At 43.7% G+C, this 15,446-nt stretch overlaps 1 pseudogene; it reads right to left on the reverse strand.

Annotated features, from left to right (window-relative positions):
- Window positions 1-821: 821 nt before the first annotated feature.
- On the reverse strand, window positions 822-939 carry LOC126293766 (5S ribosomal RNA; annotated as a pseudogene).
- Between the last annotated feature and the right edge of the window lie 14,507 nt (window positions 940-15,446).

Consider the following 15,446-nt stretch of genomic DNA (forward strand, 5'->3'; position numbering starts at 1 on the left):
AACTTAGAACTACGTAAACCTAACTATCCTAAGGACATTACACACATCCATGCCCGAGGCATGATTCAAACCTGCGACCGTAGCGGGCACGCGGTTCCAGACTGAAGCGCCTAGAACCGCTCGGCCACAACGGCCGGGGGTTGGAATCCTTTTTATGTTGTGTAGTAATGACCTCGCAGACAGTGTTGGTAGTAATTTCAGGCATTACGGGGATAATGAAGTACTGTCTGAAAATAGGCGCACAAATATCCACTACGAGCTCTATAAGCTTCCAATGTGGTGTTAATATTGGGAAATGTTGTAAATGTTCATAAATGTAAAATTGTGAACTTCGCAAAATGAAAATACCTGATACAGTATGACAACGATATCAACTGGTCACGATTGAAATCGGTGAACTCGTACAAACATGAGCGTGCAACACTTTGCAGGGATATAAAATGGAATGATCGTATAGCCTGAGTCGTAGGTAAAGCAGGTGACAGACTTCACTTCATTGGTAGAGCGCTAGGGAACCGCAGTCAGTCTACAAACGTGAGTCCTTACAAAACACTCGTGCAACTCATCGTAGGATACCCCTCAAGTGTGTGGGATACATACAAAATAGGACTAGAAAAAGCACTCTGTCTTCAGGCCACAGGTGGCCCATCTGGACCATCCGACCGCAATGTCATCCTCAATTGAAGGATGGGGATAGGAGGGGCTTGTGGTCAGCACACCGCTCTCCCGGTCGTTATTATGGTTTTCTGTGACCGGAGCCGCTACTATTCGGTCGAGTAGCTCCTCAATTGGCATCACGAGGCTGAGTGCACCCTGAAAAATGGCAACAGCGCATGGCTACCTGGATGGTCACCCATCCAAGTGCAAGCCCCGCCCAACAGTGCTTAACTTCGGTGATCTCACGGGAACCGGTGTATCCACTGCGGCAAGGCCGTTGCCATATAAAGAGAAGGACAGTACGAATGACGTAGGTTTGTTCGATCCTTAGAAGAGAGTCACGCAGATGCTGAGAGGACTCAACTGACATCTGCCGCTGCTTGAAGATAGACCCAGACTATACTTAGAAACGCAACTTGGTAAAATTAAAACAACCAACTGTAAGTGATGAGTCTGGCAGTACACTACAACTAGTTACATATTGCTCCAGTAGGGATCGTGAGGACGAGATTATATTAATTAGAGCACACACAGGGGCGATTAGCAGTCATTCTTCCCTCGCTCCTTGCGTGAATGGACCGAGAAAAAGCCTTAGTAACCAGTACAGTGAGATGAACCCTTTGCCATGCACTTCACAGAGGTGTGTAGAGTATAGATATACATGCAGTACTTTTTAAAAGCCATAAAACATTAAACAACTAGTTAAAACAAGGAACGATGAACGAGTAAGAACGAATGGGTTCCGAAAAGGGTCAACTTTTTTCCAAAGATAACCGAGTTTGCCAGTCCATCGGCAGCGCAACTTTTCGCACATATAAAATATTTCTATATTTGAATAGGTCCATCTTGATCACATAAGTGGAGCAATTCGTAATTACCGGTTTTTCAGCAATTGCTGTCTTCAGATCCGTTGCAAATAGAAAAACAGTGGCGTGACAAACTAATTTCAATTAGTTGATGCTAAATCTACAACACTCCTAGTAACACATAAGAACAGCAGATAAAAATATTAACATGTTAACAGTCACGTATACCACTCGAACATAACCACAAAAATATTGTGATGGAATTATCAAGGTCAGTATGTAGAAAATTAGGTACAGACAGGGTGACAATTATTGAACTATATGAACTAAAATCGTCATAACTTCTGAACAGTTTACCTTAGGACGTTCAAGCTGCAAGGTTGGCCGCGGGGCATGATGGGAAGTAGTACGTGCATGCATAGTTTTTTTTTTGCGATGAAGCCCACTTTCATTAGGATGGTTTTGTCAGTAAGCAAAACTGGCTCTCTTGGGATCTGAGAGTCCGCATTTCGCAGTCTCTTCACCCTCAACCGTTGACTGTGTGGTGTACACAGTTCAGTCACGGAATAATCGGTGAGATGTTCCTTGATGACACGGTGGCTACTGAATGGTACGTGAAGGTTTTGGAAGATGATTTCATTCCCAGTATCCAAAGTGACCCTGATGTCGACAAGATGTGATTCATGGAAGATAGACTTCAGGAGAGTATTTCATGTCCTGGAGGGGCACTTTGGGGACTGTATTCTAGCTCTGGTGTGGCCGAGCAGTTCTAGGCGCTTCAGTCCGGAACCGGTGCTGCTGCTACAGTGGCAGGTTCTAATCCTGCCTCGGGCATGGCTGTGTGTGGTGTCCTTAGGTTAGTTAGGTTTACGTAGTTCTAAGTCTAGGGGTCTGATGACCTCAGCTGTTAAGTGCCGTACTGCTTAGAGCCATTTGAACCATCGGGGTACCCAGAGGTCACTGTCAGTGGCCTCGATTGGAAGCATCTCTGCATCTGAACACATGTGACTCCATTTTGTGGGGCTGTGTTAAAGGCAAAGTGTACAGCAGAAACCCTAAAACCGTTGCTGAGCTGGCATATAGAACACGTCATAACCTAACTCCGAATATCTACATGACGTTTACCTGTTGAATAAAGTGTGTGCACACCGAGGTTTGTAATCAATTTGCGTTTTTTTTTCAAGCAGTTTAATAATTGTGACCCTGTAGTAAGTGATGGTAGTGGTGAGGTGTGTGTGTGTGTGTGTGTCCTGTATTTATAGAAATGGCTGAGGTCAATAGATGGCACTAGCGTAACTAGTATCGTAAATTCAGCTGTCACAAAACAGTATGCGGAGACATTAATTTAGACATTAATTAAAATTATCCCACATGGTAAAATGAGCGCCTGACAATAGAACATGAATTGACATACAATATGTGGAATTAAACTGATGGTTAAAATCTACATAAAACGTGTAAAGAGTAATAATAGGAAGCTTGTAGTCTGGCAAAATGAATAGCAAACAGTTGTGTAAAAGTCAGAGCAAAAGTTTAAAAGTAAAATCACATCTACAAATCGAGACTTTTCAGCAAGACAATACATTTGAACATAATAGTAATTGTAAGGTAATTAACAAGTCAATGACTATCAATGAAAATCTCGGTACTTTATGACCCATACGGAGTCGAATCTCCGTGTCCTCGCGTTGTGGTTTCTCTCTAACAAATTCATATTTCTTGTGGCGGAGCTTGCGGAAGATGACCGAATCTCCACGCCGTTGGTGATCGCCGTAGGAAAACAAAAACTTGTTGCAGAGAGTTCACGAGGCTGCGCTACCGACGTTGCACTCCGTATGAGTCTTCTACTATCGAGATTTTAATTAATAGGAACTGTCTTGTTAATTACCTTACTTATATGGCTACGTGTAACTGTTATGTGATGCTGGAATGTTTCGAGTTATAGATGTACATTTTAACATCTGTTTGTTACTCGGTTTGCCAGACTATGAGGTTCCTAATAATAACCTTTATACGTTTTATGTGGACTTTTAAGCGTGAATGTAATTCCACATATTGTATGTCAATTTATGTTTTACTATCAGACGCTCATTTTACCATGTGGGATAATTTCAATGTCTACGGATATTGTATTTTGAACCCCAGCTTTGGTGCTCTCTATTGGACTCACCCGCGCCATTACCTATTTACCTAATTATGTACATATCGACACTGGTACCTATATCACAATATTTTATGGTATGTATGGCTGGTATATATGTGTGTTAATCATGTTAATATTTTTATTGGTTATTCTTATGTAGTACTACGTCTGGTGCAGATTTAGCTTCAGCTAATTGAACTTAGTTTGTCACACGACTGTTTTCCTGTTTATAACATGTCTGAACATGGCAATAACAAAAAAACGTGATTTGTGAATTATACAAATTATGTGATCACGACGGACGTTTACAAATAAATTGCCATAACATGTCTGGGTACCCATTTACAGACTTTATATTCAAATGTGTGTGAATTACTAAGGGACCAAACTGCTAAGGTCATCGATCCCTAGACTTACGCACTACTTAAACTAACTTACGCTAGGGAAAACACACACCCATGACCGAGAGAGGACTCGAACCTCCGGCGGGAGAGGACGCGCAATCCGAGACATGGCGCCTCCAACCACTCCGCCACTCAACGTGGCACAGACTTCATGACTTCATATTATTGACAAAAATTATTAGACAGACCTCTCTACATCTACATCTATATCTATATGGATATTCTGGAAATCACATTTAAGTGCTTGGCAGAGGGTTCATCGAAGCACATTCACACTTCTCTATTATTTCAATCTCTTATAGCGCGCGGAAAGAACGAACACCTACATCTTTCCGTGCGAGCTCTGTTTTCCCGGACTTTACCATAGTGATAGTTTCTCCGTATATAGGTCGTCATCAAACAAATATTTTCGCATTCCGAGGAGAAAGCTGGTGACTGGTATTTCGTGAGAACATCCCCCCGCAATGAAAAGCGTCTCTGTTTTAATGATGTCCATTCCAAATACTGTATCATTTCAGTCCCTCTCCTATTTCGCGATAATACAAAACGTACTACCCTTCTTTGCACTTTTTCGATGTACTCCGTCAGTACAATCAGGTTAGGATCCCACTTGGCACAGCAGTATTCTAAAAGAGGATGGACAATTGTAGTGTAGGCAGTCTCTTTAGTAGATCTGTCACATCTTTTAAGTGTTCTGCAAATAAAACGCAGTTTTTGGTTATCCTTCCTCACAACATTCTCTACGTGTTCCATCCAATTTAAGATGTTCGTAATTGTAATTCTTACTTATTTAGTGCTATTTACAATTCGTACAGATGGGAGTTATAAGAGTCGAGGGGCATGAAAGCGAAGCAGTGGTTAGGAAGGGAGTGAGACAGGGTCTCCCTAATGTTATTCATTTTGTATATTGAGCAAGCAGTAAAGGAAAGAAAAGAAAAGTTCGGTGTAGGTATTAAAATCCATGGAGAAGAAATAAAAACTTTGAGATTCGCCGATGACATTGTAATTCTGTCAGAGACAGCAAAGGAGTTGGAAGAGCAGTTGAACGGAATGTACAGTGTCTTGAAAGAAGGGTATAAGATGAATATCAACAAAAGGAAAACTAGGATAATGGAATGTAGTCGAATTAAGTCGGGTGATGCTGAGGGAATCAGATTCGGAAATGAGGCACTTAAAGTACTAAATGAGTTTTGCCCTTTGGGGAGAAAAATAACTGATGATGGTCGAAGTAAAGAGGATATAAAATGTAGACAGACAATGGCAAGGAAAGCGTTTCTGAAGAAGAGAAATTTGTTAGCATTGAGTATTGATTTAAGTGTCAGGAAGTCGTTTCTGAAAGTATGGAGGGTAGCCGTGTATGTAAGTGAAATATGGACGATAGATATTTTAGACAAGAAGAGAATAGAAGCTTTCGAAATGTGGTGCTACAGAAGAATGCTGAAGATTAGATGTGTAGATCACATAACTAATGAGGAGGTAGTGAATAGAATTGGGAAGAAGAGGAGTTTGTGCACTACTTGACTAGGAGAAGGGATCAGTTGGTAGGACATATTCTGAGGCATCAAGGGATCACCAATTTAGTACTGGAGGGCAGCGTAGAGGGTAAAAATCGTTGTGGGAGACCAAGAGATGAGTACAGTAAAGAGATTCAGAAGGATGTAGGCTGCAGTAGATACTGGGAGATGAAGAATCTTGCACAGGATAGAGTAGCATGGAGGGCTGCATCAAACCAGTCTCAGGACTGAAGACCACAACGACAACAACAACTTATTTAGTTGAATTTACGGCCTTTAGATTTGACTGATTTATTGCGTACCCGAAGTTTAATGATTTATTTTAGCCCTCACGTGGATGACCTCGCACTTGTCGTTATTTATGGCCAACTGCCATTTTTCGCACCATACAGATATCTTTTTTAAATCATTTAACAATTTGTTTTGACCTTCTGACGTCTTTACTGGATGTTAAACGACAGCATCATATCTAAATAACCTAAGACGGCTGCTCAGATTGCTTCCTAAATGGTTGGTATAAATAAGGGACTCCTTCTAGTGAACTGAGGCCATGCTCTGAACTTGACCCTTCTCCCCCTCTCCCTCATCCATTACCCCCTCCAGTCCTCCTTCCCAGTCCGCCTCCTCCCGCTGCCTACAACACACACACACACACACATTCCCCACTGCAGGTGCCTGGAGAACAAGCCCACGCCTCTGTCTTTGAAAGCGCCACCTGCCACACTGCCACTCCTTTTCTACGCTCGGCACATAACAAACCAGTCGATAATTCGCCGTGCGCGATAATTCGCCCTCTTATCTCCTTATTGCCCCGCGCGCCACAGAAGGTCGTGAATTATGCATTACCTCCCCCCCCCCTCTTCCCCTCTCCTTCTCCGCGTCCTCCCTTTCCACCACGGCTGACGCGAGTAACAATCCAGCCCAGCCCGGCGTCAAGAAAGGACACGACTTTCGCATTTTTCCCAGAAAATAAATTCCAATTTTTCTTTCACTCATCTCTCTCAATTTGTTCCGCCTTATTTGCCTTGCCAAGAGCGGCTCCCGTGTCTGATATTCTTTGGCACTATGCCACTGTCCTAAATTTTTCACGATCGGAAAGTGCTCTTCCTTTATTTGAAATCCTCACAGGATGCCGCCCTTGAGCAATAGAGTATGTTGTACCACCATACAAGGCGACCTTCAGAGGTGGTGATCCAGGTTGCTGTACACACCGGTACATGTAATACCCAGTAGTACGTCCCCTTTCATTGATGCATGCCTGTATTCATCATGGCATACTATCCACAAGTTTATCAAGGCACTGTTGGTCCAGTTTGTCCCACTCCTCAACGGCGATTCGGCGTGGATCCCTCAGAGTGGTTGGTGGGTCAAGTCGTCCATAATCCCAGGCATGTTCTACACTTTTCATGTCTGGAAAACATGCTGGCCACTCTAGTAGTGCAATGACCTTATCCTGAAGGAAGATGTGCACGATGGGGGTGAGAATTGTCGTCCATGAAGACGAATGCCTCTTCATTATGCTGTCCTATCGGTCGGAGAATGGCATTCACGTATCATACAAACGTTACGGCGCCTTCCAGGACCACCAGCGGCGTACGTTAGCCCCACACAACGCCATCCCAAAACCGCAAGGAACTTCCAACCTGCTGCACTCACTGGACAGTGAGTCTAAGGCGTTCAGCCTGACCGGGTTTCCTCCAAACACGACTATTGTCTGGTTGAACGCATATGCGACACTCACTGAGCGGTCGATTTGGCATGTTGTTGGGCCCATCTGTACAGCGTTGCAAGGTGTCGTGATTGCATAGATGGACCTCGCCCTGGACGTCGGGAGTGAAGACGCGCATCATGCAGCCTATTGCGCACAGCTTGAGTCGTAATACGACGTCCTGTGGCTGCACGAAGGGCATGGTGGCGTTGTTGTCAGGATTCCTCCGAGCCATAATCCGTAGGTAGCGGTCATTTACTGCAGTAGTAGCCCTTGGGCGGCCTGAGCGAGGCATGTCACCAACAGTTCCTGTCTCTCTGTATCTCCTCCATGTCCGAACAACATCGCTCTAGACACTTACCTGGTTCAGAGCCCTTCCTGGCACAAAGTAACAAAGCGGACGCAATCGAACCGCGGTACTGACCGTCTAGACATGGTTGAACTACAGGCAACACGAGCCGTGTACCTCCTTCCTGGTGGAATGACTGGAACTGATCGGCTGTTGGAACCCCTCCGTCTAAATAGGCGCTGCTCATGCATGGTTGTTTACATCTTTGGGCAGGTTTAGTGACATCTCTGAAGAGTCAAAGGAACAGTGTCTGTGATACAATATCCACACCCAACGTCCATCTTCAGGAGTTCTGGGAACCAGGGTGATGCTTAACTTTTTTTGATGTGTGTTGTAAAACAAAGTAAATGCTTGATTATAAGAGTGAGAGCGGAAAAGTAATTTTTCCGAATTTTTTGTGTGAAATCGCTTAAAGCTTTTCAAATAAAACAGGCATTATTAACGTCCTACATCTTTATCCTCCATGTCTGCGATTTATCAACATAGTTACTCTGGCGACCAACACATTTCTCCCAAAGACAGACCAGTATGTTGGTACCGTCACTGTAGAATGTCCAACTTTCTCGGCGGATCCACATTCTCATCTCCGACTGCACCGTCAATGTGAAGTCCTCGAATGTGTTCTTTCGTGTTTGGAAGCAGATGAAAATCGGATATGGCCATGCAGGATCTGTGGGGAGGGTGATCGATGACAGTGAACTCGAGGCGTCGAACTATTGAAGATATCACAGCGCTCGCGTGCGGTCTGGCGTTGTCGTGCTGAAGCAGAGGATGTTCGATGTGTGGACGAGCGTTTTCTGCCGTTAGAATCTCCGTCTCAGCACACTCTTTCTAACGCACCAACCTAGTTACGTTACACTCCGCCATGTTACACACTACAACTTGGAGCCCTCTAGCGGTAAACGGTTGAAACTTGCGTCAGTGAATCGACAAAGTCGCCTGTGTTATACGGATGACATGTAACTCCGCAGTCGATACTGAGAACAGAATAAAAAACTCACAGCCATTACTTTTTAGCACGACCTCGCAATCCTCGAGCTGTTTGCTAATTGTTACTGTTATCTCAATATACATGGCGAGTTACTAACTATTGCCACCAAGAATAGCGGGCCGCGGTGGCCGAGCGGTTCTAGGCGCTTCAGTCCGGAACCGCGCGACTACTACGGTTGCAGGTTCCAATCCTGCCTCGGGCATGAATGTGTGTGATCTCTTTACGTTAGTTAGGTTTAAGTAGTTCTACGTTCTAGGGGACTGATGACCTCAGATGTTAAATCCCATAGTGCTCAGAGTCATTTGAATTTTTTGCTATTGAGTTGTTGAAGCGAATAGGGAAAACCCCAAACTAAGAAATTTGGTTTTCTCTGACGAAGCAACCTTCCACACACGTGTGAAGATTAATCACCATAAAATTCGGAAGTGGGATTCTGAAGATTCCCACAGCGTTCGGGAACATGTTAGAGACATCGAAAAGATGAATGGCAGCACAGCTGGACCATATTCCTTCAATGAGCACACACTGACAGAAACTGTTTATCTGGACATGCTCGAACGATTTACTGTCCACAGCTTGCCTTCCTTTGCCTCGTCTGTAGGTGATCTTGGAGATCCCCACAGACGAATACTGGATTAAGAGACTCCTTGATGTCAGACATGCTTGTGCGCTTGGGTTGGGACAGAATATCGTCCAGACATTTTACGGGTTACGAAAGGAGATCATATGGAAGTGCATTAATTTCATATACAAAACTTTCTGAGGTTGGGTTATCACGACTGGATCCTAGGTAAATTCTAGGTAAACGGTGAAACTGAGGCTGTTCATTATTAAAATTAAAATTAGCATCAAAATATAATGTTAGATGTAGATTGCAAGGGGCATAGGGGGTCACGTATCATTACCAACAACCATGATTTTATAAATATTTATTGAAGGCCATTCGAATGTTGAGTTTTGTTTCATGGAAACCCCTATTTGTGACGTCGGATTTCCAAAGAGCAAATAGGTATATGAACTTAAAGGTTTCATTACCGTGTTTATTGGCGAAAAAGATAAATCACGGCGTTTAAATGTTGTTGCTGCATTTGCAAGGTAGAACAAACATAAACAGAACGTAGATCACTGATTTACAAGTCGTTCAATGGCCATTCCAATCTGTAACATTGAATTTTCCTGTATCCCTCCCCTGTTCTAAGTTAATCCATACTAGAACTAGAAACATACTTGCTTATTGGACCTGCATCGAGCTAGCCATGACCTTGCATAATGAATAATTTTATACACAAATTGCCGCTCTTTTCAAATCTCGAATAAAATATTAAAAAAATCACTTTAACTTCCAAATAACCTGAAAAATCACGTTCAAGGTCAGAGCTATTAGTGGCAATGTTTGACCCCCCTTTGCTACCAACAACTTTTATGTAAAACATTTTACTGTAATTCATCTCCTCTCCGAGTTATTCCCCATTATGGATTAAACTGGTACACCCTGTGTAAATGTATTCGGTGTAAATAACCTAACAGCTGCATCGGAAATACTGCGAAAATGGGAGGTCCTACTGATGCACGATTTTCACAGAATGGGTTTGTAGTCAGAGGCTCGACTCGTTACGATTATTCTGAAACGTTCCCACACCGAAATTTGTACAGTAGCTGTGGTAGCACCCACTAAGGAACAACACAAGTGTATATACGAGTTATCTGGACTTTGACGAGTAACGAGACAATTGCCCATCACAGTTTGTGTTCAAAATCGTCACCGGCAGCGGCAATACACGCTTCAACTGCTACTTATGCGCTAGCATTTGAGCAGTAATATGACGCTGCATATCACTGAATGTAGTTGGTATGTTCTTGTAGACAGTGTCTTTCATCTTTCCCCACAGAAAAAAGTCTGCAGGCGCCAAATCCAAGGAATGGGCTGGAAGAGGTACTGGTCTTCTGCATCCAAATCAACGATTTGCAAACAATTCTTGAATACATGCTATAATACTTAGTGCCCTAAGGCTGGGTAGCAGTCGTGATGGTACCACCTGTTCCTCGTAGTCTGCAGAGAAACGTCTTCTAACATCCGTAGAAGAAGGTCTGTTAGGAGCTTGCGATACTTGTGCGCGTTCAGTGTTCCGCCTGTGGAAAACGGGCCTATGAGCTGATGCTTCGCTATCCCACGCCACAGAATTATACTTCATGCAGGCTGACCTTTTACCTTATGACAGCTGACCAATAGTGCATGTTTCGGTCGTTTATCAGGCCGTGATTGGTAAATGTAGCTTCATCACTGAACAAGATATGTGATACATCAGCTTGATCATGTCTTAATGTCCATGTACAGAACTAAACACTGTTCTCATAATCATTTCCATGCAGCTCTTGATCGAACGAGATGTGGTATGGCATCTATGTCGATGGAGCACTTGTAAGACACTTGTGGACTCATGCCACTTCCTCGTACGATTGCGTGGCAGCTAACGTGCGAATCGACTGCAACAGCAGCAAGAACATTAATTTCTCCCTCTTCTGTCTTCACTTCTTTCCTTCTATCGCGTTGTAAGTGTTACACTACCACTTTTACAGAACTAGTTGAATAGGCTGATAAATAATTGCCGAGATGGTTGACGTCTATTGACATATCTTGCCGCATACGCAGTAGAAGAAAGAGCTGCGTTCTTCCTGCATCCTCTGTAAATCATAAAAATGTCGGCTCTTTTCTGCTTTGGTGAATCGCTTCGTCCTCTCAGCACATACTGCTTGGACTGCCACGCACTAACTAACTAGCAGGTCAAAATGCACTCAAGGAATGCGATAGTACACTGTAAGGAAACACAAAAACATCGTAACTAGTAACTACGCAGAATGAACGGCACAAAGAAATATCTCGGAAACAAGTAGCACTCTAAGCCTGCAGCAAACACCACTGACATTTTAATTTAGCCAACATTTATCTGTTAACGTCAGTAGGCCTTGTTCCATTAAAAAATGTAACTCTGCAAAAAAACTTTTTCTAGGTATTATTGCAATCTTTTTATTGGCTAACAGTACGAGCCTGTGACTACCAACCCATTCTGTGAAAACTGCACATTAACAGCACTTACGATTTGCGATGCAAGTCTTAGCTGATCCGCTCTGTGTATAAAATTTTACCTGGGATAAAGTTCTGTACTGAAGAATTAACAATATATTCCAAATGGCTTTATTATACGAGCGTGGAGCACTGATATGCAGAACACTACCGAGCGAGGTGGTGCAGTGGCTAGCACACTGGACTTGCATTCCGGAGGACGACGGTTCAATGCCGCGTCCGGCCATCCTGATTTAGGTTTCCCGTGATTTCCCTAAATCGCTCCAGGCAAATGCCGGGATGGTTCCTTTGAAAAGGCACGGCCGACTTCCTTCCCCGTCCTTTGCTAATCCGATGAGACCGATGATGGTTCAAATGGCTCTGAGCACTATGGGACTTGACATCTGAGGTCATCACTCCCCTAGACTTAGAACTACTTAAACGTAACTAACCTAAGGACATCACACACATCCATGCCCGAGGCAGGATTCGAACCTGCGACCGTAGCGGACGCTCGATTCCAGATCGAAGCTCCTAGAACCGCCCGGCCTCCACGGGCGGCTGAGACCAATGAACTCGCTGTCTGGTCTCCTCCCCTAAACAACCTAACCCCAACCCCAAACCAGAACACTAAATATTAACAAATGCTGGACCAAGAAGCACCTAACGTCTAGGGAAAAAACTGTTTATGGTGCCTTTTAGTGCGCATTCCTGCGTGTGAATCTGAAATTAGACTGAGGAACATACCAAAAAATAGAACGTATTGGTGGCTGCAATCTCATCTATGTACATGATATCAAGAACAAGAGGTGAGGCAAAATTGTCGATCCGTTGGTGAACACTGTGGAATGCAGGGTAAGTAATAAAAGTGAGCAACGTCAAGGATTGTGAAAATAATCCAAACGGCAGATTGCGGACTTAGTTTACTTAGAAGTCAGGCACAAGACGATTATTGTGCAAGATTTTGTAGTGGTTGATAGGACTGTTGCCAGTGAGTTGGTGGACGCTTCCCAGAGCGTACATCTACATCTACATACTTGGCACGCCACAATACGGTACATGCATGGCAGAGGATATCTCGTACCAGTGCAAGGCAATCCATTTCCTGTACCAGGAATGATTTCTCGTATCTTGCTTTCACGGTCCTTGCGCGAAAAGTAATCTAGTGGCCGTAGCATTAATCTGCAGCCTATCAAAAATACCGGTTATCTAACCTTTCTCAATAATGTTCGTGAAAAGAACGTCTTCTTTCCCCCCAGGGATTCCAATTTTGAGTCCACTAACCATTTCCGTAATATCCACTTCTCGGTCGAACTTACCGGGGAAAAAATATAACAGATTGTCTCTGAATTGCTTCGATATCTTCCTTTAATACGATGTCATGGAGGCACAAACACTCGATCAGTACTCAAGAATGGGTCTCACTAGTGTTCTACACGTGGTTTCCTTTATATATGAGCAACATTTCCCTAGAATTCTCCCAATTAACCGAAGTCGACCTCTCGCTCTCTCCACAACCAAAGTTAAGTGTTCGTTACGTTTCATGTCACGTTGGAACGTTAACCTTAGATGCTTAATCGATGTGACTATTGAAACAGAGCACCATTAATACTGTATTCGAACATTATGATGGTTTTTCCTATTCGTCTACCGTAACATAAATTTCGTCGCATTTAGAGCAAGCTGACATTCGTCATATCTAATAGAAATCCTGTAAAAGTCGTCCTCTATTCCCCTACAGTCATTCAGCGACATCATCTCGTACATTGTTGTTGTTGTGGTCTTCAGTCCTGAGACTGGTTTGATGCAGCTCTACATGCTCCTCTATCCTGTGCAGTACTTACTGTAACCTACATCTTTCGAAATCTCCTTAGTGTATTCATCTCAGGGTCTCACTCTACAATTTTTACCCTCCACGCTGCCCTCCAGTGCTAAATTTGTGGTCCCTTGATGCCTCAGAACATGTTCTACCAACCGGTCCCTTCTTCTTGTCAAGTTATGCCACAAACTCCTCTTCTCCCCAATTTTATTTAATACCTCCTTATTAGTTATGTGATCTACGCATCTAATCTTCAGCATTCTTCTGTAGCACCACGTTTCGAAAGCTTCTATTCTCTTCTTGTCCAAACTATTTATCGTCCATGTTTCACTTCCATACATGGCTACACTCCGTACAAATACTTTCAGAAACGACTACCTGACACTTAAATCATAGCAAAACTCCTTTACTACTTTAAATGTCTCATTTCCTAATCTAATTCCTTCAGCATCACCCTACTTAATTCGACTACATTCCATTAACCTCGTTTTTCTTTTGTTGATGTTCATCTTATATCCTCCTTTCAAGACACTGTCGATTCCGTTCAACTGCTCTTGCAAGTCCTTTGCTGTCTCTGACAGAATTACAATGTCATCGGCGAACCTCAATGTTTTTATTTCTTCTCCATGGATTTTACTACCTACGCCGAATTTTACTTTTGTTTCCTTTACTGCTTGCTCAATATACAGATTGAATAACTTCGGGAAGAGGCTACAACCCCGTCTCACTCCCTTCCCAACCACTGCTTCCGTTTAATGCCCCTCGTACATTATATGTGATTTTTTAAAATCATCTGTCTTCTCACTGGTGTCACACGCCCCGCCACGAATTCCTCCTCTCCTGTGTCAACCTTTCCATCTCAGTGTAGCACTAGCTGGAAGTACCCCTCTACATTTTTATCCTGTGCAGTTCCCTCTAATACTACGGAAGCTATTCCCTGATGTCTTAACAGATGTCCTATCATCCTGTCCCTTCTTATTGTCAGAGTTTTCCATATATTTCTTTGCTCGCCGATTCTGTGGAGAACTTCCTCATTCCTTACCGAATCAGTCCATATTCATGTCATTCGAGTAGTAGTGTAATTTTGAGTTTTATAATGAACCGTGCTGAACGAAGTTCACTGTTAGATCCAGAGGAAGGTCACTGTAACCTTGTCCGAAGCGTTGGTTTAGTTCCTAGTTAGTGTTATGTTACACTGAAGAGCCAAAGAAACTGGTATACCTGCCTAGTTGGACCCCCAAGAGCACGCAGAAGAGCCTCAACACGAGGTGTCATGGATTCGAATAATATCTGAAGCAGTGCTGGAGGGAACTGACACCATGAATCGTGCAGGGCTGTCCATAAATCCGCAAGAGTACGATGGGGCGGAGATGTCTTCTGAACAGAACTTTGCAAGCCATCCCAGATATACTCAAAACGTTCGTGTCTGGGGACTCTGGTGGTCAGAGTAAGTGTTTAAACTCACAAGAGTGTTCCTGGAGTCACTCTGTAGCAATTCTGGACGTGTCGCATTGTCCTGCTAAAATTGCCCAAGTCCGACGTAATGCACAATGGACAAGAATGGACGCAGGTGATCAATCAGGATGCTTACGTACGCGTCGCCTGTCAGAGTCGTATGCAGACGTATCAGGGATCCCGCATCACTCCAACTGCACACGCCCCACACCATTACAGAGCCTCCACTGGCTTGAACAGTCCCCTTCTGACATACAGTGTCCGTGGATTCATGACGACGTCTCCAGAGCCATACACGTCCATCCACTCGTTATAATTGGAACGAGACTCGTCCGACCAGGCAATATGTTTCCAGTCATTAACAGTCCAATGTCGGTGTTGACGGGCCTGGGCGAAGCGTAAAGCTTTGTGCCATGCTTTCATGAGGGGTACACGGGTGGACCTTCAGCTCCGAATACCCATATCGATGATGTTTCGTTGAAAAGTTCGCACGTTGACACTTTTTGATGGCCCAGCATTGAAATCTGCAGCAAATCTTC

Source organism: Schistocerca gregaria, chromosome 10 (genome assembly GCF_023897955.1).
Source record: "Schistocerca gregaria isolate iqSchGreg1 chromosome 10, iqSchGreg1.2, whole genome shotgun sequence".
NCBI lineage: Eukaryota > Metazoa > Arthropoda > Insecta > Orthoptera > Acrididae > Schistocerca > Schistocerca gregaria.